The sequence below is a fragment of the Macaca nemestrina genome, chromosome 8 (genome assembly GCF_043159975.1).
Source record: "Macaca nemestrina isolate mMacNem1 chromosome 8, mMacNem.hap1, whole genome shotgun sequence".
NCBI classification, from domain to species: domain Eukaryota; kingdom Metazoa; phylum Chordata; class Mammalia; order Primates; family Cercopithecidae; genus Macaca; species Macaca nemestrina.
The window spans coordinates 99,509,036-99,536,186 of NC_092132.1; positions in this window are offsets into that span (position 1 = coordinate 99,509,036).

Consider the following 27,151-nt stretch of genomic DNA (forward strand, 5'->3'; position numbering starts at 1 on the left):
AAGAAAATATCTTCAGATAAAAACTGGAGAGAAGCCTTCTGAGAAACTGCTTTATGATGTATGCATTCCACTCAGGGAGTTATACCACTTTTCTTATAAGGCAGTGTTTGAACACTGTTCCTGTAAAACCGAAAAAAATGATATTTAAGAGCACTTTGAAGATTATGGCAAAAAGGGAAATATCCACAAATAAAACCCAGATGGAAGTTTTCCAAGAAAGTGCTCTCTGATATGTGCATTCATTTCACAGAGTTAAAATTTACTCTACATTGTCCAGTTTGGAAACTCTGTCTTTGAGGAAACTGCAAAGGGATAGTAAGTGACGCCCGGAGGCCTATGGTAAGCAAGGAAATGTCTTCCGATGAAAACTGGAGAGAAGCCCTCTGAGTAACTGCTTTGTGATGTGTGTATTCATCTCATAGAGTTAAATCATTCTTTGGATTGAGTAGTTGGAAATCACTGCTTCTGTGGAACCTGGGAGATGATATTTGGGAATGCTCTTTATAATATACTGATAAAGAAATACCCACAATAAAAAATCAGAAGGAAGCTTTCTGTGAAACTGCTCGGTGTTGTTTGAATTTCATTCACGCAGTTCAGCTTCTGTTTTCATTGAGCCGTATTCTAACACTGTGTTTCGTCTTCGAAGGGATATTCAGGAGCACTTTGAGGCTTATGGTGAAAATGAAAATATCTTCGAATTTTACCTTTCTTCTCATAGAGGATTGGGGAATCCGTTTTGGAGGAAAAGCTACAAAGGGACATTCGGGAGTATATGGGCAGCTACTGTGATAAAAGAAATATCCTCAGACCAAAACAGGAAAGAAGGTTTCTGTGAAACTGCTTTGTGATAGATATGTGTATTTATCTGACATAGATAAAACTTTCTTTGTATTATGCAATTTGGAAACTCTGTCGTGGACGGATCTGCAAAGGGACATTCGGGACACCTTCAGGCCTATGGTGATAAAGGGAATCTCTTCAGATAAAAACTGGAGAGAAGCTTTCTAAGAAACTGCTTTGTGATATTTGCATTCCACTCAGGGAGTTATACCTCTTTTCTCATAAGGCAGTGTTTGAACACTGTTCCTGTAAAACCGAAAAAGTGATATTTGGAGGGCATTGAAGACTATGGCATAAAGTGAACTATCCTTAAATAAAACACAGAAAGAAGCATTTCAAGAAACTGCTCTCTCATATGTGCATTCACTTGATAGAGTTAAAGCATACTCTATGTTACCCAGTTTGAAATCTCTGTCTTTGAGGAATCTGTGAAGGGATATTAAGTGGCGCCCAGAGGCCTGTGGTGAGCAAGGAAATGTCTTCCCTTGAAAACGTGAGAGAAGCTTTCTGAGCAACTGCTTTGTGATGTGTGTAATCATCTCATAGAGTTAAATCATTGTTTGAATTGAGCAGTTTAAAATCACTATTTCTGTGAAACCTGAGAAAGGACATTTGGGAATGCCCTTCAGAATATGCGGAAAAAGAAATATCTTCAGTTATAAATCAGAAGGAAGCTTTCTCTGAAACTGCTCTGTGTCGTGTGAATTCCACTCACACAGTTAAGCCTCTGTTTTCATTGCGCAGTATTCTAACACTCTGTTTAGTCTGTGAAGGGTTATTCGGGGACTCTTTGAGGCTTATTGTCAAAACGGAAATATCTTCAGAGAGAAACTGGAGAGAAGCTTTCCAAGGAGTTGCAGGTGACATGTGCATTCCACTGACAGAGTTATACCTTTCTTCTCAGAGAGGATTGGGAAATCCCTTTGGGAGAGAAAACTACCAAGGGATATTCGGGAGTATATTGATGGCTATGGTGAAAAAGGAAATATCCTCAGACAAAAACTGGAAAGAAGCTTTCTGTGAAACTGCTCTGTGCTATGTGTACTAGTCTCAAATAGATAAAGCTTTCTTTACATTATGCAGCTCAGAAACTCTATCATGGACTGATCCGTGATGGGACTTTTGGGAGCACATACAGGCCTATGGTGATAAAGGAAATATCTTCAGATAAAAACTGGAAAGAAGTTTTCTGTGAATCTGCTTTTTGCTATGTTTATTCAGCTTGCATAGATAAAGTTTTTTTCATATTACACAACTTGGAAACTCCATCATGGACGGATCAGTAAAGGGATATTCGGGATCACATTCAGGCCTATTGTGAAAAAGAAAATCTCTTCAGATAAAAACTGGAGAGAAGCTTTCTGAGAAACTGCTTTGTGATGTGTGCATTTCAGCCAGGGTGTTAAACCTCTTTTCTCATAAGGCAGTGTTTGAACACTGTTCCTGTAAAACTCTAAAAGTGATATTTCGGAGCGCATTCAAGAATATGGCGAAAAGTGAAATATCCTCAAATAAATCCCAGAAAGAAGGGTTCCAAGAAAATGCTGTCTGATATGTGCATTCATTTTACAGAGTTAAAGCTTACTCTACATTGCTCAGTTTGGAAACTAGGTCTTTGAGGAATCTGCGAAGGGATTTTAAGTGGTGCCCGGAGGCCTGAGGTGAGCCAGGAAATGTGTTGCAATGAAAACTAGAGAAAAGCTTTCTGAGCAACTGCTTTGTTATGTGTGTATTAATCTCATAGAGTTAAACCATTCTTTGGATTGAGCAGTTTCAAATCACTGTTTCTGTGGAATCTGGGAATGCTCTTTAGAATATGGATTAAGAAATATCCTCAGGTAAAAACCAGAAGGAAGCTTTCTGTGAAACTGCTCTGTATCGTCTTAATTCCTCTCACTCAGATAAGCCTCTCTTTTCACTGAGCACTTTTCTAACACCGTTGGTGTTTAGCGTGCGAAGGGATATTCAGGAGCACTTTGAGGCTTATGGTGAAAAAGGAAATATGTTCAGAGAGAAACTAGAGAGAAGCCTTCTGAGGAATTGCTTTGTGACGTGTGCATTCCGCTATTATACCTCTCTTCTCATACAGCATCAGGGAAACCCTTTTGGAGAAAAAGGTTCCGAGTGATATGCGGGAGCATATTGATGCCAGTGGTGAAAAGGGAAATAGACTCAAACAATGGAAAGAAGCTTTCTGTGAAACTGCTCTGTGATATGTGTATTCATCTCACATAGATAAATCTCTCTTTACATTACGCAGCTTGGAGTCTTTGTCATGGACGGATCTGTGAAGGGATATGTGGGTGCACATTCAGGACTAGGGTGAAAAAGGAAATACCTTCAGATAAAAACTGGAAAGAAGCTTTCTGTGAATCCGCTTTTAGTTTTGTTTATTCATCTCAGGTAGATAAAGTTTTCTTTACATTACGAAGCTTGGAAACTCCGTCACGGAAGGATACTCGAAGGGACATTCGGGTACACATTCAGGCCTACGGTGAAAAAGGAGATATCTTCACATAATAACTGGATAGTAGCTTTCTGAGAAACTGCTTTGTGATGTGTGCATTCTACTCATAGAGTTATGCCTCGTTTCTCATAAGGCAGTGTTTGAACACTGTTCCTGTAAAAACAATAATGTGATATTTCTGAGTGCATTGAACTCTATGGTGAAAAGTCAACTATTCTCAAATAAAACCCAGAACGAAGCATCCAGGAAACTGTTCTCTGATATGGGTATTCATTTCAGAGTTAAAACTTACTCTACATTTCCCAGTTTGGGAATTCTGTCTTTGAGGAATCTGTGAAGGGATATTAAGTGGCACCCAGAGGCCTGTGATGAACAAGGAAATGTTTTCTGATGAAAACTGGAGAGAAGCTTTGTGAGCAATTACTTTGCAATGTGTGTATTCACCACATACAGTTAAATCATTCTTTGGATTGAGCAGTTTCAAATCACTTTTTCTGTGGAATCTGAGGAAGTACATTTTAGAACAGTCTTTAAAATACGGGGAAATCCTCCGATTAAAAACCAGAAGGAAGCTTTCTGTGAAACTGTTATATGTCGTGTGAATTCTTCTCACTCAGTTAAGATTCTCTGTTCACTGAGCAGTTTTCTAACACTGTTTAGGTTTAGTGTGCAAAGGGATATTCAGGAGCACCTTAAGGCTTAGGAGGGAAAAGGATATATGTTCAGATAGAAACTGGAGAGAAGCTTTCCGTGGAACTGTTTTGTGATGTGTGCATTCCACTCAGAGTGATATTCCTCTCTTCTCATAGAGCATCAGGTAAACCCTTTTGGAGAAAAACACACCAAGGGATATTCGGGAGCATATTGATGCCTACGGTGAAAAGGGAAGTAGCCTCAGACAAAAACTGGAAAGAAGTTTTCTGTGAAACTGCTCTGTGATATGTGTATTCATCTATCATAGATAAAGCATTCTTTACATTATGCAGCTTGGAATCTCTGTCATGGATGGATCCGTGAAGGGACATTAGGGAGCATATTCATTACTGTGGTGAAAAAGGTAATATCTTCAGATAAAAACGGAAAGAAGCTTTCTGTGAATCTGCTTTTGCTATGCTTATTATCTCACATAGATAAAGCTTTCTTACATTACGTAGCCTGAAAACTCCGTCATGGATGGATCCGCAAACAGACATTCGAGATCACATTCAGGCCTATGGTGAAAAAGGAAACATTTCATATAAAAAGTGGAGAGAAGCTTTCTGAGAAACTACTTTGTGATGCGTGGATTCCACTCACGGAGTTATACCTCTTTTCTCATAAGGTAGTGTTTGAACACTGTTCCTGTAAAACCGAAAAAGTGATATTTCTGAGCGCATTTTCATTTCACAGAGTTAATGCATACTCTACAATGCCCAGTTTGGAAACTCTGTCTTTGAGGAATCTGCAAAGGGATATGAAGTGTCAACAGGAGGTCTGTTGTGAGCAAGGAAATGTCTTCAGTTGAAAACTGGAGAGACGCTTTCTGAGCAACTGCTTTGTGACCTGTGTATTCATCTCATGGAGTTAAATCAGTCTTTGAATTGAGCAGTTTGAAATCACTGTTTCTGTGGAACCTGAGAAGGAACATTGGGAACACTCTTTAGAATATGCTCAAAAAGAAATACCCTCAGATAAAAACCAGAAGTAAGCTTTCTGTGAAACTGCTATGTTTTGTGTGAATTTTTCTCACTCAGTTAAGCTTCTCTTTAAATTGAGCATCATTCTAACACTGTTTGTGTTTAGTGTATGAACAGATATTCGGGAGCACTGTGAGGCTTATGGTGAAAAAGGAAATATGATCAGATCAAAATTGGAGAGAATCTTTCAGAGGAATTGTTGTGATGTGTGCATTCCACTCACAGTGTTATACCTCTCTTCTCATATGGCCTTGGGGGAACACTTTTGGAGAAAAAGGTACCAAGGGATATTCGGGAGAATATTGACGCCTACGGTGAAAATGGAAATAGCCTCAGACAAAAACTGGAAGGAAGTTTTCTGTGAAACTGCTTTGTGATATGGGTATTCACCTCGCATATGTAAAGCTTTCTTTACATTACGTAGCTTTGAAACTCTGTCATGGACGGATCCACAAAGGGACATTCGGGTGCACATTCAGGACTATGATGAAAAAGGTAATATCTTCAGATAAAAACTGGAAAGAAGCTTTCTGTGAATCTGCTTTTGCTATGTTTATTCATCACACGTAGATAAAGCTTTCTTTACATTACGCAGCTTGGAAACTCTGTCATGGACAAATCTGCAAAGGGCATTCGGGAGCACATTCAGGACTGTGGTGAAAAGGGGAATATCTTCAGATAAAAACCAGAAGGAAGCTTTCTGTGAAACTGCTATGTGTCGTGTGAATTCCTCTCACTCTGTAATCCTTATCTTTTCATTGAGCAGTTCTCTAAAACTGTTTATTTTTAGCGTACAAAGGGATATTCGGGAGGGCTTTGAGGCTTATGGTGAAAAAGGAAATATGTTCAGATAGAAACTGGAGAGAATCTTTCCGAGGCACTGCTTTGTGACGTGTGCATTCCACTCATGGTGTTATACCTCTCTTCTCATGCAGCATCGGGGAAACCCTTTTGGAGAAATAGGTACCAAGGGATATTGGGGAGCATATTGACGCCTAAGGTGAAAAGGGAAATAGTCTCAGGCAAAAACTGGAAAGAAGCTTTCTGTGAAACTGCTTTCTGATATATGTATTCATCTCACATAGGTAAAGCTTTCTTTACATTACACAGCTTAGAAACACTGTCATGGATGGATATGTAAAGGGACATTCGGGAGCACATTCAGGATATGGTGGAAAAGGAAATATCTTCAGATAAAAACTGGAAAGAAGCTTTCTGTGAATCTGCTTTTTGCTATGTTTATTCGTCTCGCATAGATAAAGCTTTCTTTACATTACTCAGCTTTCATATTCTGCCATGGACAGATCTGCGAAGAGATATTTGGGATCATATTCAGGCCTATGGTGAAAAAGGAAATATCTTCAGATAAAAACTGCAGAGAAGCTTTCTCAGAAACTGCTTTGTGATATGTGCATTCCTCTCAGGGAGTCATACCTTTTTTCTCCTAAGTCAGTGTTTGAACACTGTTCCTGTAAAACCTAAAAAGTGATATTTCAGAGTGCATTGAAGACTACGGAGAAAAGTGAAATATCATCAAATAAAATCCAGAAAGAAGCAGTCCAATAAAATACTCTCTGATATGTGGATTCATTTCACAGAGTTAAAACTTACTCTACATTGCCCAATTTGGAAAATCTGTCTTTCAGGAATATGAGAGGGGATATTAAGAGGTGCCTGGAGGCCTGTGGTGAACAAGGAAACCTCTCCCATTGAAAACTGTAGGGAAGTTTTCTGAGCAACTGCCTGTGATATGTGTTTTCATCTCATAGAGTTAAATAATTCTCTGGCTTGTGCAGTTTGAAATCACTGTTTCTGTGGAACCTGAGAAAGGACATTTGGGAACGCTCTTTAGAATATGTTGAAAAAGAAATACCCTCAGATAAAAATCAGAAGTAAGCTTTCTGTGAAACTGCTCTGGTTCGTGCAAATTCCACTCGCACAGTTAAGCTTCTCTTTTCATTGAACAGTATTGTACCATTGTTTTTGTTTAGTCTGTGAAGGGATATTCGGGACCGTTTTGAGGTTTATGGTGAAAACAGAAATATCTTTAGATAGAAACTGGAGAGAACCTTTCTGAAAGTCGCTTTGTGACGTGCACATTCCACTCACAGAGTAATACCTTTCTTCTGATAGAGGATTGGGGAATCCCTTTTGGAGAAAAAGCTACCGAGGGACATTCAGGAGTACATGGATGGGTATGGTGAAAAAGGAATTATGCTCAAACAACAACTGGAAACAAACTTTCTGTGAAAGTGCTTTGTGAAAGATATATTTATTCATCTTACATAGCTAAAACTTTCTTTATATAATGGAGTTTAGAAACTCCGTCATGGATGGATCCACGAAGGGACATTCGGGAGCATGTTCATGACTATGGTGAAAATGGAAATATCTTCAGATAAAAATCGGAGAGAAGCTTTCTGAGAAACTGCTTTGTGATATGTGCATTCCACTCAGGGAATTATAGCTCTTTTCTCCTAAGGCAGTGTTTCGACACTGTTCCTGTAAAATGGAAAAAGTGATATTTTGGAATGCATTGAGGACTACAGTGAAAAGTGAAATATCCTCAAATAAAACCCAGAAAGAAACATTCCAAGAAACTGCTCTTTGATATGTGATTCATTTCACAGAGTTAAAGCCTACTCTACATTGTCCAGTTTGGAAACTCCCTCTTTGAGGAATCTGTGAAGGGGTATTAAGTGGTGCCCGGATGCCTTTGGTGAGCAAGGTTATGTCTTCCATTGAAAACTGGAGGCAGGTTTTCTGATCAACTACTTTGTGATGTGTATATTCATCTCATAGAGTTAAATCTACCTTGGATTTAGCAGTTTGAAATCACTGTTTCTGTGAAACCTGAGAAAGGAAATTTGGGAACGTTCTTTAGAATAGCCTCACATAAAAACTGGAAAGAATCTTTCTGTGAAACTGCTCTGTGATATGTGTATTCATCTCACATAGTTAAAGCTTTCTTTACATTACACAGCAGGAAAACTCTGTCATGGACAGATCCACGAAGGGACATTCGGGAGCACATACAGGACTATGGTAAAAAAGGAAATATCTTCAGAAAAAAACTGGAAAGAAGCTTTCTGTAAATGTACTTTTTGCTATGTTTATTCATCTCACATAGATGAAGCTTTCTTTACATTACTCAGCTTGGAAACTCCATCATGGAGGAACTGCAAAGGGACATTCAGGAGCACATTCGGGCCTATGGTGAAAAAGGAAATATCTTCAGATAAAAACCAGAGAGAAGCTTTCTGAGAAACTGATTTGTGATGTGTGCATTCCACTCAGGGAGTTATTTTTCTTTTCTCATAAGACAGTGTTTGAACACTGTTCCTGTAAAACTGAAAAGGTGATATTTTGGAGCACATTTAAGACTATGGTGAAAAGTGAACTATCCTCAAATAGAACCCGGAAAGAACCGTTCCAAGAAACTGCTCTCTGATATGTGCATTCACTTGACAGAATTAAAGCTTATTTAAATTGCCCAGTTTGGAAACTGTGTCTTTGAGGAATCTGCGAAGGGATATTAAGTGGCGCCTGGAGGCCTGAGGTGAGCAAGGAAATGTCTTCCGTTGAAAACTGGAGAAAAGCTTACTGAACAACTGCTTTGGGAAGTGTGTTTTCATCTCATAGAGTTAAATCATTCTTTGGAATGAGCAGTTTGAAAGTACTGTTTCTCTGAAATCTCAGGAAGAATATGGGGGAACACTCTTTAGAATATCCCGAAACACTGCTTAAAATATGGAGAAAGAAATATCCTCAGATATAAACCAAAAGGAATTTTTCTGTTAAACTGCTATGTGTCGTGTGCATTCCACTCACAGAGTTATACTTTTCTTCTCATAGAGGATTGGGGAATTCCTTTTGGAGAAAAAGCTACCAGGGGATATTTGGGAGTATATGGGCAGCAATGGTGAAAAAGGAAATATCCTCAGACAAAAACCAGAAAGAAGATTTCTGTGAAACTGTTCTGTGATAGATATGTTTATTCTACTCACATAGCTAAAGCTTTCTTTCTACTATGCAGTTTGAAAAATCCATCATGTTAGGATCCGTGAAGGGGCATTCTGCAGCACATTCAGGCCTATGGTGAAAAAGGAAATATCTTCAGGAAAAAACTGGAGAGACGCTTTCTGAGAAACTGCTTTGTGATGTGTGCATTCTACTCAGGGAGTTATACCTCTTTTCTCATAAGGCAGTGTTTGAACACTGTACCTGCAAAACGGAAAAAGTAATATTTCAAAGCGCATGGGAGTCTATGGCGAAAGGTGAAATATCCTGAAATAAAACCCAGAGAGGAGCGTTCCAAGAAACTGCTCTCTGACATGTGCATTCCTTTCAGAGAGTTAAAGCTTACTCTATATTTCCCAGTTTGGAAAGTCTGCCTTTGAGGATTTTGCGAAGGGATATTAAGTGGCGACCGGAGGCCTGTGGCGAGCAAGGAAATGTCTTCCGTTGAAAACTGGAGGGAAGCTCTCTGAGAAACTGCTTTGTGATGTGTGTATTCATCTCATAGAGTTAAATCATTCTTTGGATTCAGCAGTTTGAAATCCCTCTTTCTGTGGAACCAGAGAAAGGGCATTTGGGAATGCTCTTAAGAATATGCCTAAAAGAAATGCCCTCCGATAAAAACCAGAAGGAAGCTTTCTGTGAAATTGCTCTGTGTCCTGTGAATTCCACTCACACAGTTAAGCTTCTGTTTTCGTTGAGCAGTGTTCTAACACTGTTTTTCTTTAGTCTGTGAAGGGATATTCGGGAACACTTTGAAGTTTATGGTGAAAATGGAAGTATCTTCATATAGAAACTGGAGAGAAGTTTTCCGAGGAGCTGCTTGTGACGTGTGCATTCCACTCACAGACTTATACCGTTTTTCTCATAGAGGATTCGGCAATTCCTTTTGGAGAAAAAGCTACCGAAGGGACATTCGGGAGTATATGGACAGCAATGGTGAAAAAGGAAATATCCCCAGACAAAAACTGGAAACAAGTTTCTGTGAAACTGCTTTGTGATAGATATGTTTATTCATCTCACATAGATAAAACTTTGCTTATATTACGCAGCTAGGAAACGTTGTCATGGATGGATACGTGAAGGCACATTCTGGAGCATATTCAGGCCTGTCATGAAAAAGGAAATATCTTCAGCTAAACACTGGGAAGAAGCTTTCTGTGAATCTGCCTTTTGCAATGTTTAATCACCTCACATAGTTAAAGCTTTCTTTACATTGCACAGCTTGGAAACTCCATCATGGACAGGTCCTCGAAGGGATATTCTGGAATCACATTCGAATCTATTGTGTAAAAGGAAATATCATCAGATAAAAACAGGAAAGAAGCTTTCTGAGAAACTTCTTTGTGATGTGTGCATTGCACTCAGTAAGTTATACCTCTTTTCTCATAAGGCAGTGTTTGAACACTGTTCCTGTAAAACCCAAAAAGTGATATTTCGGGGCACAGTGAAGACTATGGTGAAACGTGAAATATCGTCCAGTAAAACCTAGAAAGAAGCATTACAGGAAACTGTTCTCTGACATGTGCATTGATTTATCAGAATTAAAGCTTTCTCTATATTGCCCAGTTGGGAAACTCTATTTTTGAGGAATCTGCAAAGGGATATTAAGTGGCACCAGGAGGCCTGTGGTGAGCAAGGAAATATCTCCCGATGAAAACTGGAGAGAAACATTCTGAGCAACTGCTTTGTGATGGGTGTGGTCATCTCATAGATTTAAACCACTGTTTGGATTGAACAGTGTGAAGTCACTGTTTCTGTGGAATCTGAGGAAGGACATTTGGGAACGCTCTTTAGAATATGGAGAAAGAAATATCCTCAGATAAAAATCAGAAGAAAGTTTTCTGTGAAACGGTTATCTGTCATGTGAATTTCTCTCGCTCAGTTAAGCTTCTCTTTTCATTGTGCTGTTTTCTAACACTGTTGGTGTTTAGCGTGTGAAGCGATATTCCAGAGCAATTTGAGCCTTACTGTGAAAAAGGATTTATGTTCAGATAGAAACTGGAGAGAAGATTTCCGAGGAACTGCTTTGTGACGTATGCATTCCACTCAAAGTTTTATACCTCTCTTCTCATACAGTATTGGGGAAACCCTTTTGGAGAAAAAGTACCAAGGGATATTCAGGGGCATAGTGATGCCTATGGTGAAAATGGAAATAGCCACAGACAAAAACTGGAAAGAAGCTTTCTGTGAAACTACTCTGTGCTATGTGTACTCGTCTCAAATAGATAAAGCTTTCTTTACATTGTGCAGCTCAGAAACTCTGTCATGGATGGAACCGTGAAGGGACTTTCAGGAGCACTATCAGGACTGTGGAGAAAAATGAAATATCTTGAGATAAATCTTTAAAGAAATTTCTATGAATCTGATTTTTGCTGTGTTTATTCATCTCACATAGATAAAGGTTTCTTTACCTTACATAGCTTGGAAACTTTCTCATGGACAGATCTGCGAAGAGATATTCAGGATCACATTCAGGCCTATGGTGAAAAAGAAAATATCTTCAGAAAAAAACTGGAGAGAAGCTTTCTGAGAAACTGCTTTGTGATGTGTGCATTCCACTCAGGGAATTATACTACTTTTCTCATAAGGCAGTGTTTGAACACTGTTCCTGAAAAACAGAAAAAGTGATATTTTGGAGCGCATTGAAGACTAAAGCAAAAAATTAAATATCCTCAAATAAAACCCAGAAAGAAGTGTTCCAAGAAACTGCTCTCTGATACGTGCATTCATTTCAAAGAGTTAAAGCTTACACTACATTGCCCAGTTTGGAAACTCTGTCTTTCCAGAATCTGCAAAGTGGTAGTAAGTGGTGCCCGGAGGCCTGTATTGAGCAAGGAAACGTCTTCTGTTGAAAACTGGAATCTTTGTGAGCAACTGCTCTGTGATGTGTGTATTCATCTCATAGGGTTAAATCATTCTTTGGATTGAGTAGGCTGAAATCACTGTTTCTGTGGAACCTGAGAAAGGACATTTGGGAACGTTCTTAAGAATATGCTGGAAAGGAAAGACCCTCAGATAAAAACCAGAAGGAGGCACTCTGTAAAACTGCTCTGTGTTGTGTGAATTCTGTTCGTACAGCTAAGCATCTGTTTTCATTGAGCAGTATTCTAACACTTTTAGATTAGTCTCCTAAGGGATATTCGAGAGTACTTTGAGGCTTATGGTGAAAAAGGAAATATTTTCAGACCGAAACTGGAGAGAAGCTTTCCAAGGCACTGCTTTGTGACGTGTGTATTCCACTCACAGTGTTATAGGTCTTTTCTCATACAGTATCAGGGAAACCCTTTTGAAGAAAAAGATACCAAGAGATATTCAGGGGCACATTAATGCCTATGATGAAAAGGGAAATAGTCTGAGACAGAAACTGGAAAGAAGCTTTCTGTGAAACTGCTCTGTGCTATGTGTATTCATCTCACATAGATAAAGCTTTCTTTAAGTTATGCAGTTTGGAATCTCCGTCATGCAAGCATCCGTGAAGGGACATTTGGGAGCACATTCAGGACTATGGTGAAAAAGGAAATATCTTCAGATAAAAACTGGAAAGAAGCTTTCTGTGAATCTTCTTTTTGCTATGTTTATTCCTCTCACATTGAGAAAGCTTTCTTTACATTATGCAGCTTGGAAACTCTGTCATGGACAGATCTGTGAAGGGATATTCAGGAGTACATTCAGGCCTATGTTGAAAATGGAAATATCTTCAGATGAAAGCTGGAGAGAAGCTTTCTGAGAAACTGCTTTGTGACGTGTGCATTCCACTCAGAGAGTTATACTTCTTTTCTCATAAGACAGTATTTGAACAGTGTTACTGAAAAACCAAAAATGTGATATTACGGAATGCATTGAAGACTATGGCAAAAACTGAAATATCCTCAAATAAAACCCAGAAGGAAGCATTCCAAGAAACTACTCTCTGATATGTGCATTCATTTCACAGAGTTAAAGCAGACTCTACATTGCCCAGTTTGGAAACTCTGGTTTTGAGGAATCTGCAAAGGGATATTAAGTGGCTCCTGGAGGCCTGTGGTGAGCAAGGAAATGTCTTCCATTGAAAACAGGAAAGAAGCTTTCTGAGCAGCTGCTTTGTGATGTGTGTATTATATACATACAGTTAAATCATTCTTTGGATTGAAGAGTTTGAAATCACTGTTTCTGTGGAACTTGAGAAAGGACATTTGGGAACACTCTTTAGAATACGCTGGAAAAGAAATACCCTCAGATCAAAAACAGAATGAAGTTTTTTGTGAGACTGCTCTATGTTGTGTGAATTTCACTCACACATTTCAGCTTCTCTTCTAATTGAGCAGTATTCTAACAGTGTTTTTCTGTAGTCTGTGAAGGGATATTCGGGAGTACTTTGAGACTTATTGTGAAAACGGAAATATCTTCAGATAGAAACTGGAGAGAAGCTTTCTGAGGAGTTCCTTTGTGACGTGTGTACTCCACTCAAAGAGTTATACCTTCCTTCTCATAGAGGATTGGGGAATCCCTTTTGGAGAAAAAGCTACCATGGGACATTCGGGAGTATACAGATGGCCATGGTTAAAAAGGAAATATCGTCAGACAAAAACAGCATATAAGCCTTCTGTGAAACTGCTTTGTGATAGATATACTTATTGATTTCACATAAAACCTTCTTTATATTACGCAGTTAGGAAACTCCGTCACGGACAGATCCACGAAGGGACATTCGGGAGCACATTCAGGCCTATGGTGAAAAAGGAACTATCTTCAGATAAAAACGGAGGAGAAACTCTGAGAAACTGCTTTATGGTGTGTGCATTCCACTCAGGGTGTTATACCTCTTTTATCATAAGGCAGTGTTTGAACACTGTTCCTGTAAAACTGAAAAAGTAATATTTCAGAGCACTTTAAAGACTATGGCAAAAAGTGAACTATCCTCAATTAAAACCCAGAAAAAATAGTTAGAAGAAAATGCTCTCTTATATGTGCATTTATTTCACAGAAATAAAGCTTACTCTATGTTGCCCATTTTGGAAACTCTCCCTTGAGGAATCTGCGAAGAGATATTAATTGGTGCCCGGAGACCTGTGGTGAGCAAGGAAATGTCTTCCATTGAAAACTGGAGAGAAAATTCCTGAGCAACTGCTTTGTGACGTGTGTATTCATCTCATAGAGATAAATTATTCTTTGGACTGAGTAGTTTGAAATCACTGTTTCCATGGAATCTGAGGAAGGACATTTGGGAACTCTCTTTAGAATATAGAGAAAAAAATATCCTCAGATGAAAACCAGAAGGGAGCTTTCTGTGAAACTGCTGTGTGTCATGTGAATTCCCCTGGCTCAGTTAAGCTTCTTTTTTCATTGAGCTATTTTAAACCACTGTTTATGTGTAGCGTGCAAAGAGATATTTGGGAGCGCCTGAGGCTTACGGTGAAAAAGAAAATATGTTCAGATAGAAACTGGAGAGAAACTTTCCAAGGAACTGCTTTGTGACATATGCATTCCACTCACAGTGTTATACCTCTCTTCTCATACAGATTCGGGAAAACCCTTTTGGAGGAAAAGGTACCAAGGGATATTCGGGGGCATATTAACGAATATGGTGAAAAGGGAAATAGACTCAGACTAAAACTGGAGAGAAGCTTTCTGTGAAACTACTCTGTGGTATGTGTATTCATCTGACATAGATAAAGCTTCCTTTATTTTATGCAGCTTGGAAACTCTGTCATGGATGGATCCGCGAAAAGGCATTCAGAAGCACACTCAGGAGTATGGTGAAAAAGGAAGTATCTTCAGATAAAAACTAGAAAGAAGCTTTCTGTAAATCTGCTTTTTGCTATGTTGATTCATCTCACATTGATAAAACTTTCTTTGTGTTACACAGCTTGGAAACTCTGTCATGGACGGATCCATGAAGGGACATTCGGTAGCACATTCAGGAGTATAGTGAAAAAGGAAATATCTTCAGATAAAAACTGGATAGAAACTTTCTGTAAATCTGCTTTTTGCTATGTTGATTCATCTCACATTGATAAATCTTTCTTTACATTAGGCAGCTTGGAAACTCTGTCATGGACAGATCTGTGAAGGGACACTCGGGAGCACATTCAGGACTATGGTGAAAAAGGAAATATCTTCAGATAAAAACTGGAGAGAAGTTTTCTGAGAAACTGCTTTGTGACATGTACATTCCACTCAGGGAGTTGTACCTCCTTTCTAATAAGGCAGTGTTTGAACACTGTTCCTATAAAACAGAAAAAGTGATATTATGGAGCGCATTGAAGACTATGGTGAAAGTGAAATATCCTCAAATAAAACCCAGAAAGAAGCGTTTCAAGAAACTGCTCTCTGATATGTGCATTCATTACACAGAGTAAAAGTTTTCTCTACATTTCCCAGTTTGGAACCTCTGTGTTTGAGGAATCTGCAAAGTGGTATTAAGTGGCTCCCAGAGGCCTGTTTTGAGCAAGGAAATGTCTTCCGTTGAAAACTGGAGAGAAGATTTCTGAGCAGCTGCTTTGTGATGTGTGTATTATTCTCATAGAGTTAAATCATTCTTTGGATTGAAGAGTTTGAAATCACTGTTTCCATGGAATCTGAGGAAGGACATTTGGGAATACTCTTTAGAATATGGAGAAAGAAACATCCTCAGATAAAACCCAGAAGAAAACTATCTGTGAAACTGCTGTGTGTTATGTGAATTACTCTCACTCAGTTAAGCTTCTTTTTCATTAAGCAGTTTTCTAACATTGTTCATGTTTAGCATATGAAGGGATATACAGGAGCACTTTGAGGCTTACAGTGAAAAAGAAATTATGTTCAGATAGAAACTGGAGAAAGCTTTCCACAGAAGTGCTTTGTGACATGTGCATTCCACTCACAGTGTTATACCTCTCTTCTCACCAGCATCAGGGAAACCCTTTCTGTGATACTATTCTGTGATATGTGTATTCATCTCACATAGATAAAACTTTCTCTACATTACGCAGCTTGGAAACTCTGTCATGGATGAATCCACGAAGGGATATTTGGGAGCACATTCAGGACTATGTTGAAAATGGAAATATCTTTAGATAAAAACTGGAAGGAAATTTTCTGTGAATCTGCTTTTTCTATGTTTATTCATCTCACATAGATAAAACTTTCTTTATATTATGCAGTTTTGAAATTCCGTCATGGATGGATCTGCCACAGGATATTCGAAAGCGCATTTAAGCCTATGATGAAAAAAGAAATATCTTCAGATAAAAACTGGAGAGAAGCTTTCTGAGAAACTTCTTTGTGATGTGTGCATTCCACTCAGGAAGTTATAACTCTTTTCTCAGGAGGCAGTGTTTGAACAGTGTTCTGTAAAACAGAAAAAGTGATATTTCAGAGGGCTTTGAAGACTATGGCAAAAAGTGAAATATCCTCAAATAAAACCCAGAAAGAAGCGTTCCAAGAAACTTCTCTCTGTTATGTGCTTTCATTTCACAGAGTTAAAGCTTACTCTACGTTGCCCTGTTTGGAAACTCTGTCTTTGAGAAATCTACCAAGGGATATTAAGTGGTGCCGGACACCTGTGGTGAGCAAGGAGATGTCTTCCATTGAAAATTGGAGAGAAACTTTCTGTGTAACTGCTTTGTGATGTATGTATTCATCTCACAAAGTTAAATCATTCCTTGGATTGGCTGTTTAAAATCACTGTTTCTGTGGAAATTGAGAGAGGACATTTGGAAACCCTCTTTAGAATATGTTGTAAAAGAAATACCCTCAGATTAAAAAAGCAGAAGGAAGCTTTCTGTGAAACTGCTCTGTGTCATGTGAATTCCACTCTCACTGTTAAGCTTCTCTTTTCATTGAGCAGTATTCTAACACTGTGTTTACTCTGCGGAGGGATATTCGGGACCACTTTGAGGATTACAGTGAAAAGGGAAATACGATCGGATAGAAACTGGAGAGAAGCTTTCCGAGGAACTGCTTTGTGACATGTGCATTTCACTCAGATTTAGACCTTTCTTCTCAGAGAGGATTGGGGAATCCCTTTTGGAGATAAAGCTACCAGGGGACATTTGGGAGTGTACGGATGGCTATGATGCAAAAGTAACCATCCTCAGACAAAAACAGGAGAGAACCTTTCTGTGAAACTGCTTTGTGATAGATATGTTTATTAATCTTAAAGAGATAAAACTTTCCTTATATTAGGCAGTTTGGATACTCCCTCATGGACAGATCCACAAAAGGACATTCTTGAGCACATTCAGGCCTATGGAGATAAAGGAAATATCTTCAGATAAAAACTGGAGGGAAGGTTTCTGAGAAATTGCTTTGTGATGTGTGCATTCCACTCAGGAAATTATACCTCTTTTCTCATAAGGCAGTGTTTGAGCACCGTTCTTGTAAAAATGAAAAAGTGCTATTTCGGAGTGGATTGAAGACTGTGGTGAAAAATGAAATATCCTCAAATAAAACCCAGAAAGAAGCATTCCAAGAAACTGCTCTCTGATATGTGCATTCATTTCACAGAATTAAAGTGTACTCTACATTGCCCAGTTTGCAAACTCTGTCTTTGAGGAATCTGTGAAGGGCTATTAAGTGGTGCCCTGGAGGTCTGTGGTGAGCAAGGAAATGTCTTCCCATGAAAACTGGAGATAAGCTTTCTAAGCAACTGCTTTGTGATATGTGTATTCATCTTATAGTGTTAAACCATTCCTTGGATTGAGGAGTTTGAAATCACTGATTTTGTGGTATCTGAGGAAGGACATTGGGGATTGCTCTGTGGAATGTGGAGAAAGAAATATCCTCAGATGAAAACCAGAAGGAAGCTTTCTGTGAAACTTCTGCGTGTCATGAGAATTCCTCTTGTTCAGTTAAGCTTCCCTTTTCATTGAAGTTTTCTAACACTGTTTACATTTAGCATGTGAAGGGGTATTCAGAAGTGCTTTGAGTCTTACAGTGAGAAAGGAAATATGTTCAGATAGAAACTGGAAAGAAGCTTTCCGAGGAACTGCTTTGTGACATGTGCATTTCGCTCACAGTATTATAGGTCTCTTCTCACACAGCATCGGGGAAACCCCTTTGGGGAAAAAGGTACCAAGGGATATTCAAGAGCATGTTGATGCCTATGGTGAAAGGGGAAATAGCCTCACACAAAAACTGGAAAAAAGCTTTCTATGAAACTACTCTGTGATATGTGTATTCTTCTCACATAGATAAAGCTTTCTTTACATTACGCAGCTTGTAAACTCTGTCATGGACAGATCCGCAATGGGACATTTGGGAGAACATTCTGGACAATGGAGAAAAAGGAAATATCTTCAGATAAAAACTGGAAAGAAGCTTTCTGAGTGTCTGCTTTTTGCTATATGTTCATCTCACATAGATAAAGCTTTCTTTGCATTACGGAGCTTGGAAACTTCGTCATGGTTGGAACCATGAGGGGACATTAGGGAGTACCTTCAGGCCTAAGGCAAAAAACGAAATATCTTCAGATAAAAACTGGAGAGAAGCTTTCTGAGAAACTGCTTTGTGGTGTGTGCATTTCACTCAGCGAGTTATACCTCTTTCCTCATAAGGCAGTGTTTGAACACTGTTCCTGGAAAATGGAAAAAATGATATTTCGCAGTGCATTGAAGACTATGGCAAAAAGTGAAATATCCTCATATAAAACCCAGACAGAAGCGTTCCAAGAAACTGCTGTCTGATATGTGTATTCATTTCACAGAGTTAAAGCTTATTCTGCATTGCCCAGTTTGGAAACTCTGTCCTTGAGGAATCTGCGAAGGGATATTAAGTGGCGCCCAGAGGCCTGTGGTGAGCAAGGAAATGCCTTCCGTTGAAAAGTGGAGAGAAGCTTTCTGAGGAACTGCTTTGTGATGTGTGCCTTCATCTCATAGAGTTAAATCATCCCTTGGATTGAGCAGTTTGAAATCACTGTTTCTGTGGAACCTGAGAAAGGACATTTGGGAACGCTCTTTAGAATATGCTGTAAAAGAAATACCCTCAGATAAAAACCAGAAGGAAGCTTTCTGTAAAATTGCTCTGTGTCGTGTGAATTTCACTCACACAGTTCAGACTCTTTTCATGAAACAGTATTCTAACACTGTTTTTCTTTAGTCTGTGAAGGGATATTCTTGGAGAATTCCTCTCACTCAGTTGAGCTTCTCTTTTCATTGAGCAGCTTTCTAACGCTGTTTGTGTTTAGCGTGTGAAGGGAAATTCGGGAGCACTTTGAGGGTTATGGTGAAAAAGGAAATATGTTCAGATAGAACCTAGAGAGAAGCTTTTCGAGGAACTGCTTTGTGACGTGTGCATTCCAATCACTGTGTAATACCTCTCTCCTCATACAGCATCAGGAAAATACTTTTGGACAAAAAGGTAACAAGGGATATTTGGGAGTGTATTGACGCCTATGGTGAAAGGGGAAATAGCCTTAGACAAAAACTGGAGAGAAGTTTTCTGTGAAAATGATCTGTGATTTATGTTTTTCTCTCAAATAGATAAAGGTTACTTTACATTACTCAGCTTGGAAACTCTGTCATGGTCGGATCTGCGAAAGGACATTCGGGAGCAGATTCAGGACTATGGTAAAAATATAAATATCTTCAGATGAAAACTGGAAAGAAGCTTTCTGTGAATCTACTATTTGCTATGTTTATTCATCTCACATAGTTAAACCTTTCTTTACATTACACAGCTTGGTAACTCAGTCATGGACGGATCCCCGAATGGACATTTGAGAGCATATTCAGGACTATGGTCTAAATGAAAATATCTTCAGATAAAAACTGGAGAGAAGCTTTCTGAGAAACTACTTTGTGGTGTGTGCATTCCACTCAGGGAGTTATACCTCTTTTCTCATAAGGCAGTCCTTGAACACTGTTCCTGTAAAACTGAAAAAGGGATATTTCAGAGTGCATTGAAGACTATGGCGAAAAGTGAAATATCCTCAAATAAAACCCAGAAGAAGAGTTCCAAGAAACTGTTCTCTGGTATTTGCATTCATTTCACAGAGATAAAGCTTACTCTACATTGTCCAGTTTGGAAACTCTATCTTTCAGGAATCTGTGAAGGGATAGTAAGTGGCGTCCGGAGGCCTTTGATGGGCAAGGAAACGTCTTCTGTTGAAAACTGGAGAGAAACATTCTGAACAACTGCTTTGTGACGTGTGTATTCATCTCATAGAGTTAAATCATACTTTGGATTGAAGAGTTTGAAATCACTGTTTCTGTGGAATCTGAAGAAGGACATTTGGGAACGCTCTTTAGAATATGGAGAAAGAAATATAATCACATAAAAAAAGGAAGCTTTCTGTGAAACTAATATATGTCGTGTGAATTCCTCTCTTTCAGTTAAGCTTCTCTTTTCATTGAGCAATTTTCTAAAACTGTTTATGATTAACTTGTGAAGGGATATTCAGGAGCGCTTTGAGGCTTACGGAGGAAAAGGAAATATGTTCAGATAGAACCTGGAGAGAAGCTTTCCAAGGAACTGCTTTGTGAAGTGTGCTTTCCACTCACAGTGTTATACTTCTCTTCTCATACAGCATCAGGGAAACCCTTTTGCATAAAAAGGTACCAAGAGATATTCGGGGACATATTAACGCCTATAGTGAAAAGGGAAATAGCCTCAGACAGAAACTGGAAAGAATCTTTCCGTGAAACTGCTCTGTGCTATGTGTATTTGTTTCACATAGATAAAGTTTTCTTTACATTATGCAGGTTGGAAATTCTGTCATGGACGGATTCGCGAAGGGACATTCTGGAGCACATTCAGGATTATGGTGAAAAAGGAAATATCTTCAGATAAAAACTGGAAAGAAGCTTTCTGTGAATCTGCTTTTTGCTATGTTTATTCACTTCACGTAGATAATGCTTTCTTTCCATTATGCAGCTTGGAAACTCTGTCATGGAAGTATCCACGAAGGGCATTCGGGAGCACATTCAGGACTATGGTGAAAAGGGAAACATCTTCAGACAAAAACCAAAAGGAAGCTTTCTGTGAAACTGCTCTGTGTCATGTGAATTCCTCTCGCTCAGCTAAGCTTCTCTTTTCATTGAGAAGTTTTCTAACACTGTTTATGTTTAGCGTGTGAAGGGATACGGGGGAGCGCTTTTAGACTTACGGTGAAAAAGGAAATATGTTAGGATAGAAACTGGAGAGAAGCTGTCTGAGAAACTGCTTTGTTATGTGTACATTCCATTCAGGGAGTTACACCTCTTTTCCCATAAGGCAGTGTTTCAACACTGTTCCTGTAAAATGAAAAAGTGATATTTCAGAGCACATTGAAGACTATGGCGAAAAGTGAAATATCCTCAGATAAAACCCAGAAAGAAGCATTCCAGGAAACTGTTCTCTGATATGTGCATTCATTTCAAAGAGTTAAAGCTTACACTACATAGCCCAGTTTGGAAACTCTATCTTTCCAGAAATTGCAAAGAGATATTCAGTAGCGTCTGGAGGCCTCTGGTGAGCAAAAAAAGTCTTTTGATGAAAACCTGAGAGAAGCTTTCTGAGTGACTGCTTTGTGATGTGTGTATTAATCTCCTAGAGTTAAACCATTCCTTGGATTCAGCAGTTTGAAATCACTCTTTTTGTGGAATCTCAGGAATGACATTTGGGAATACTCATTAGAATATGGAGAAAGAAATATCGTCAGGTAAAATCCAGAAGGAAGCTTCCTGTGAAACTGCTCTGTGTCTTCTTAATTCCTCTCACTCCATTAAGCCTCCCTCTTTCATTGAACAGTTTTCTGACCCTGTTTATGTTTAGCGTGTGAAGGGATATTCGGGAGTGCTTTGAGGCTCATGGTGAAAAAGGAAATTTGTTCAGACCGAAACTGGAAAGAAGCTTTCCAAGGCACTGCTTTGTGACATGCGCATTCCACTCACAGTGTTATACCACTTTTCTCATACAGTATCAGGGAAACCCTTTTGAAGAAAAAGATACCAAGAGATACTCAGGGGCACATTAACACCTATGGTCAAAAGGGAAATAGAGACATAAACTGGAAAGAAGCTTTCTGTGAAACTGCTCTGTGCTATGTGTATTCATCTCACATAGATAAAGCTTTCTTTAAGTTATGCAGTTTGGAATCTCTGTCAGGCAAGCATCCACGAAGGGACATTTGGGAGCACACTCAGGACTATGGTGAAAAAGGAAATATCTTCAGATAAAAACTTGAAAGAAGTTTTCTGTGAATCCTCTTTTTGCTATGTTTATTCATCTCACTTAGATAAAGTTTTCTTTGCATTACGTAGCTTGGAAACACCGTCGTGGACGAATCCACCAAGTTACATTCTGGAGCACCTTCAGGACTATGGTGGAAAAGGAAATATCTTCAGATAAAACCAGGAGAGAAGCTTTCTGAGAAACTGCTTTGTGATATGTGCATTCCAGTTAGGGATTTATACCTCTTTTCTCATAAGGCAGTGTTTGAACACTGTTCCTGTAAAACCGAAAAGGTGATATTTCGGATCGCATATAGGAATATGGAGAAAAGTGAAATAAAACCCAGAAATAAGTGCTCCTAGAAACTAATCTCTGACAATGTGCATTCATTTCACAGAGCTAAAGCTTACACTACATTTTCCAGTTTGGAAACTCTGTCTTTGAGCAATCTTCCAAGGGATATTAAGTGGCACCCGGAGGCCTGTGGTGAGCAAGGAAACGTCTTCCGTTGAAAACTGGAGAGAAGCTTTCTGAGCAACTGCTTTGTGACGTGTGCATTCATCACATAGAGGTAAATCATTCTTTGGATTAAGTAGTTTGAAATCACTGTTTCTGTGGAATCTGAAGAAGGACATTTGGCAATGCTCTTTACAATATGGAGAAAGAAATATCCTCATATAAAAACCAGAAGGAAGCTTTCTGTGAAACTACTATGTGTCACGTGAATTACTCTCACTCAGTTAAGCTTCTCTTTTCATTGAGCAGTTTTCTAACACTGTTTATGTTTAGCGTGCGAAGGGTGTTTCAGAAGCACTTTGAGGCTTACGGTGAAAAATGAAATATGTTCAGATAGAAACTGGAGACAAGCTTTCCGAAGAACTGCTTCATGACGTGCGCATTCCACTCACAGTGTTATTCCTCTCTTCCCATACAGCATCAGGGAAACCCCTTTAGGAAAAAAGGTACCAAGGGATATCCGGGAGTATGTTGATGCCTATGGTGAAAAGGGAAATAGCCTCAGACAAAAACCGGAAAGAAGCTTTCTATGAAACTGCACTGTGATATGTGTATTCATCTCACATAGATAAAGCTTTCTTTGCAATATGCAGCTTGGAAACTCTGTCATGGACGGATCCATGAAGGTACATTCGGGAGCACAATCAGGACAATGGTGAAAATGAAATATCTTCAGAGAAAACCTGGAAAGAAGCTTTTGGAGTGTCTGCTTTGTGATATATGTATTCATCTCACATAGATGAAGCTTTTTTACATTACGGAGCTTGGAAACTCCATCATGGATGGATCCACAAAGGGATATTTGGAATCACATACAGGCCTATGGTGAAAAAGGAAATATCGTCAGATAGAAAGTGGAGAGAAGCTTTATGAGAAACTGCTTGATGATGAGTGAATTCCACTTGGGGAGTTATACCTTTCTTCTGATAAAGCACTGTTTGAACACTATTCGTGTAAAACTAAAAAAGGGATATTCAGAGCATATTTAAGACTATGGCAAAAAGTGAAACGTCATCCAATAAAACCCAGAAAGAAGCATTCCAAGAAACTGCTCTCTGACATGTCCATTCATTTCACAGAGTTAAAGCTTACTCTACATTTCACAGTTTGGAAAGTCTGTCTTTGAGGATTCTGCAAAGGAATATTAAGTGGCAACTGGAGGCCTGTGGTGAGCAAGGAAATGTCTTCCATCAAAAATTGGAGAAGCTTTCTGAGCAACTCTTTTATGATGTTTGTATTTGTCTCTTATAGTTAAATCATTCTTTGAATTGAGCAGTTTGAAATCACTGTTTCTGTGGAATCTGAGAAAGGACATTTGGGAATGCTTTTTAGAATATCCTGAAAAAGAAATGACCTCAGATAGAAACTAGAAGGAAGTTTTCTGTGAAACTGCTCTGAGTTGTGTGAATTCCGCTTGCACAATTAAGCTTCCCTTTTCATTGAACAGTATTCTAACACTGTTTCTGTTTAATCTGCAACTGGATATTCGGGAGCACTTTGAGGCTTATGGTGAAAAAGGAAATACATTCAGACAGAAACTGGAGAGAAACTTTCCCAGGAACTGCTTTGTGACGTGTGCATTCCACTCACAGAGTTATACCTCTTATCTCATACAGCATCAGGGAAACCCTTTTGGAGAAAAAGGTACCAAGTGATATTCGGGAGCATGTTGATGCCTATGGTGGAAAGGGAAATAGCTGAAGATAAAAACTGGAAAGAAGCTTTCTATGAAACTGCTCCATGATATGTGTATTCATCTCACATAGATAAAGCTTTCTTTACATTACGCAGCTTGGAAATTCTGTCATGGACAGATCCACGAAGGGACATTTGGCAGAACATTCAGGATTATGATGAAAAAGGAAATATCTTCAGATTAAAACTGGAAAGAAGCTTTCTGTGAATCTGCTTTTTCCTATGTTTATTCACCTCACATATATAAAGCTTTATTTAAATTATACAACCTGGAATCTCTGTCGTGGATGGATCAGTGAAGGGATATTTAGGATCACATTCAGGCCTATGGCGAAAAAGGAAATATCGTGAGATTAAAAGTGGAGAGAAGCTTTATGAGAAACTGCTTGGTGATGTGTGGATTCCAATCATTGAGTTATACGTTTCTTCTCATAAGGCACTGTTTGAACACTGTTCCTGTGAAACTCAAAAAGTGATATTCGGAGCACATTGAAGACTATGGTGAATAGTGAAATGTCATCCAATAAAACCCAGAGAGCAGCATTCCAAGAAACTGCCCTCTGACATGTCCATTCATTTCACAGAGAAAGCTTACTCTACATTTCCCAGTTTGGAAAGTCTGTCTTTGGGATTCTGCGAAGGGATATTAAGTGGCAGCCGGAGGCCTATGGCGAGCAAGGAACTGTCTTCCATTGAAAATTGGAGACAAGGTTTCTGAGCAACACTTTTGTGATGTTTGCATTCATCTCATAGAGTTAAATCATTCTTTGGATAGAGCAGTTTGAAATCACTGTTTCTGTGGAATCTGAGAAAGTGCATTTGGGAACACTGTTTAGAATAACCGGAAAGGGAAAGAACCTCAGATAGAAAACCGATGGAAGCTTTTTGTGAAACTGCTCAGCATCACGTGAATTCTACTCGCACAGTTAAGCTTCTCTTTTCATTGAGCAGTATTCTGACACTGATTTTGTTTAGTCTCGAAGGGATATTCAGGAGCGCTTTGAGGCTTACAGTGTAAAAGGAAATATCTTCAGATAGAAACTGGAGAGAAGATTTCCGAGGAGCTGCTTTGTGACTTGTGTATTCCACTCACAGAGTTATATTTTTCTTCTCATAGACGATTAGGGAATTCCTTTTGGAGAAAAAGCTACCAGGGGATATTCGGGAGTATATGGAAGGCTATGGTGAAAAAGGAAATATCCTCAGACAAAAACAGGAAAGAAGCTTTCTGTGAAACTTCTTTGTGATAGATATGTTTATTCATCTCACATAGATAAAACTTTCTTTCTATTACGTAGTTTTCAAACACCATCATGCACGGATTCGTGAAGGGACATTCGGGAGCACATTCAGGCCAATCGTGAAAAAGGAAATATCTTCAGATGAAAACAGGAGAGAAGCTTTCTGAGAAACTGCTTTGTGATGTGTGCATTTCACTCAGGGAGTTATACTTCTTTTCTCATAATGCAGTGTTTGAACACTGTTCCTGTAAAACTGAAAAAATGATATTTCAGAGCACATTGAAGACTATGGGAAAAAGTGAAATATCCTCAAATAAAACTCAGAAAGAAACGTTCCAAGAAACTGCTCTCTGACGTGTGCATTCATTTCACAGAGTTAAAGCTTACTCTACATTGCCCAGTTTGGAAACTCTGTCTTTGAGGAAACTGTGAAGGGATATAAGTGGCACCCGGAGTCTTGTAGTGAACAAGGAAACGTCTTCTGATGAAAACTGGAGAGAAGGTTTCTGAGCAACTGCTTTGTGATGTGTGTATTCATCTCATGGAGTTAAACCATTCTTTGGATTGAACAGTTTGAAATCACTGTTTTTGTGGAATCTGAGGAAGGACATTTGGAAACGCTCCTTAGAATATGGAGACAGAAATATCCTCAGGTAAAATCCAGAAGGAAGCTTCCTGTGAAACTGCTCTGTGTCATCTTAATTCCTCTCGCTCGGCTAGGCCTCTCTTTTCATTGAGCAGTTTTCTAACCCTGTTTACGTTTAGCATGCGAAGGGATATTCGAAAGCGTGTTGAAGTTTAAGGTGAAAAAGGAAATATGTTCAGACCGAAACTGAAGAGAAGCTTTCCGAGGAACTGTTTTGTGACGTGTGCATTCCACTCACAGAGTTATACCTCTCTTCTCATACAGCATCGAGGAAGCCCTTTCGGAGAAAAAGGTAAAAAGTGATATTCATAAGTATGTTGATGTCTATGGTGAGAAGGGAAATAGCCTCAGACAGAAACTGGAAAGAAGCTTTCTATGAAACTGCTCTGTGATATGTATATTCATCTCACATAGATAAAACTTTCTTTACATTACACAGCTTGGAAACTATGTCATGGACGGGTCCACGATGGGACATTCGGGAGCACGTTCAGGAATATGGAGAAAAACGAAATATCTTCAGATAAAAACTGGAAAGAAGCTTTCTGTGAATCTGCTTTTTGCTATGTTTATTCATCTCACATAGATAAAGTTTTCTTTGAGTTACACAGCTTGGCAACTCCGTCATGGATGCATCTGCGAAGGGATATTCGGGGTCACATTCTGGCCTATGTTGAAAAAGGAAATATGCTCAGATAAAAACCGGAGAGAAGCTTTTTGAGAACCTGCTTTGTGATGTGTGCATTCCACTCAGGGAGTTATACCTTTCTTCTCATAAGGCAGTGTTTGAACACTATTCTTGTAAAAGCTAAAAAGTAATATTTCGGATCGCATGGAAGACTATGGCAAAAAGTGAAATATCCTGAAATAAAACCCAGGAAGAAGCATTCCAAGAAACTGCTCTCTGATATGTACATTCATTTCAGAGAGTTAAAGC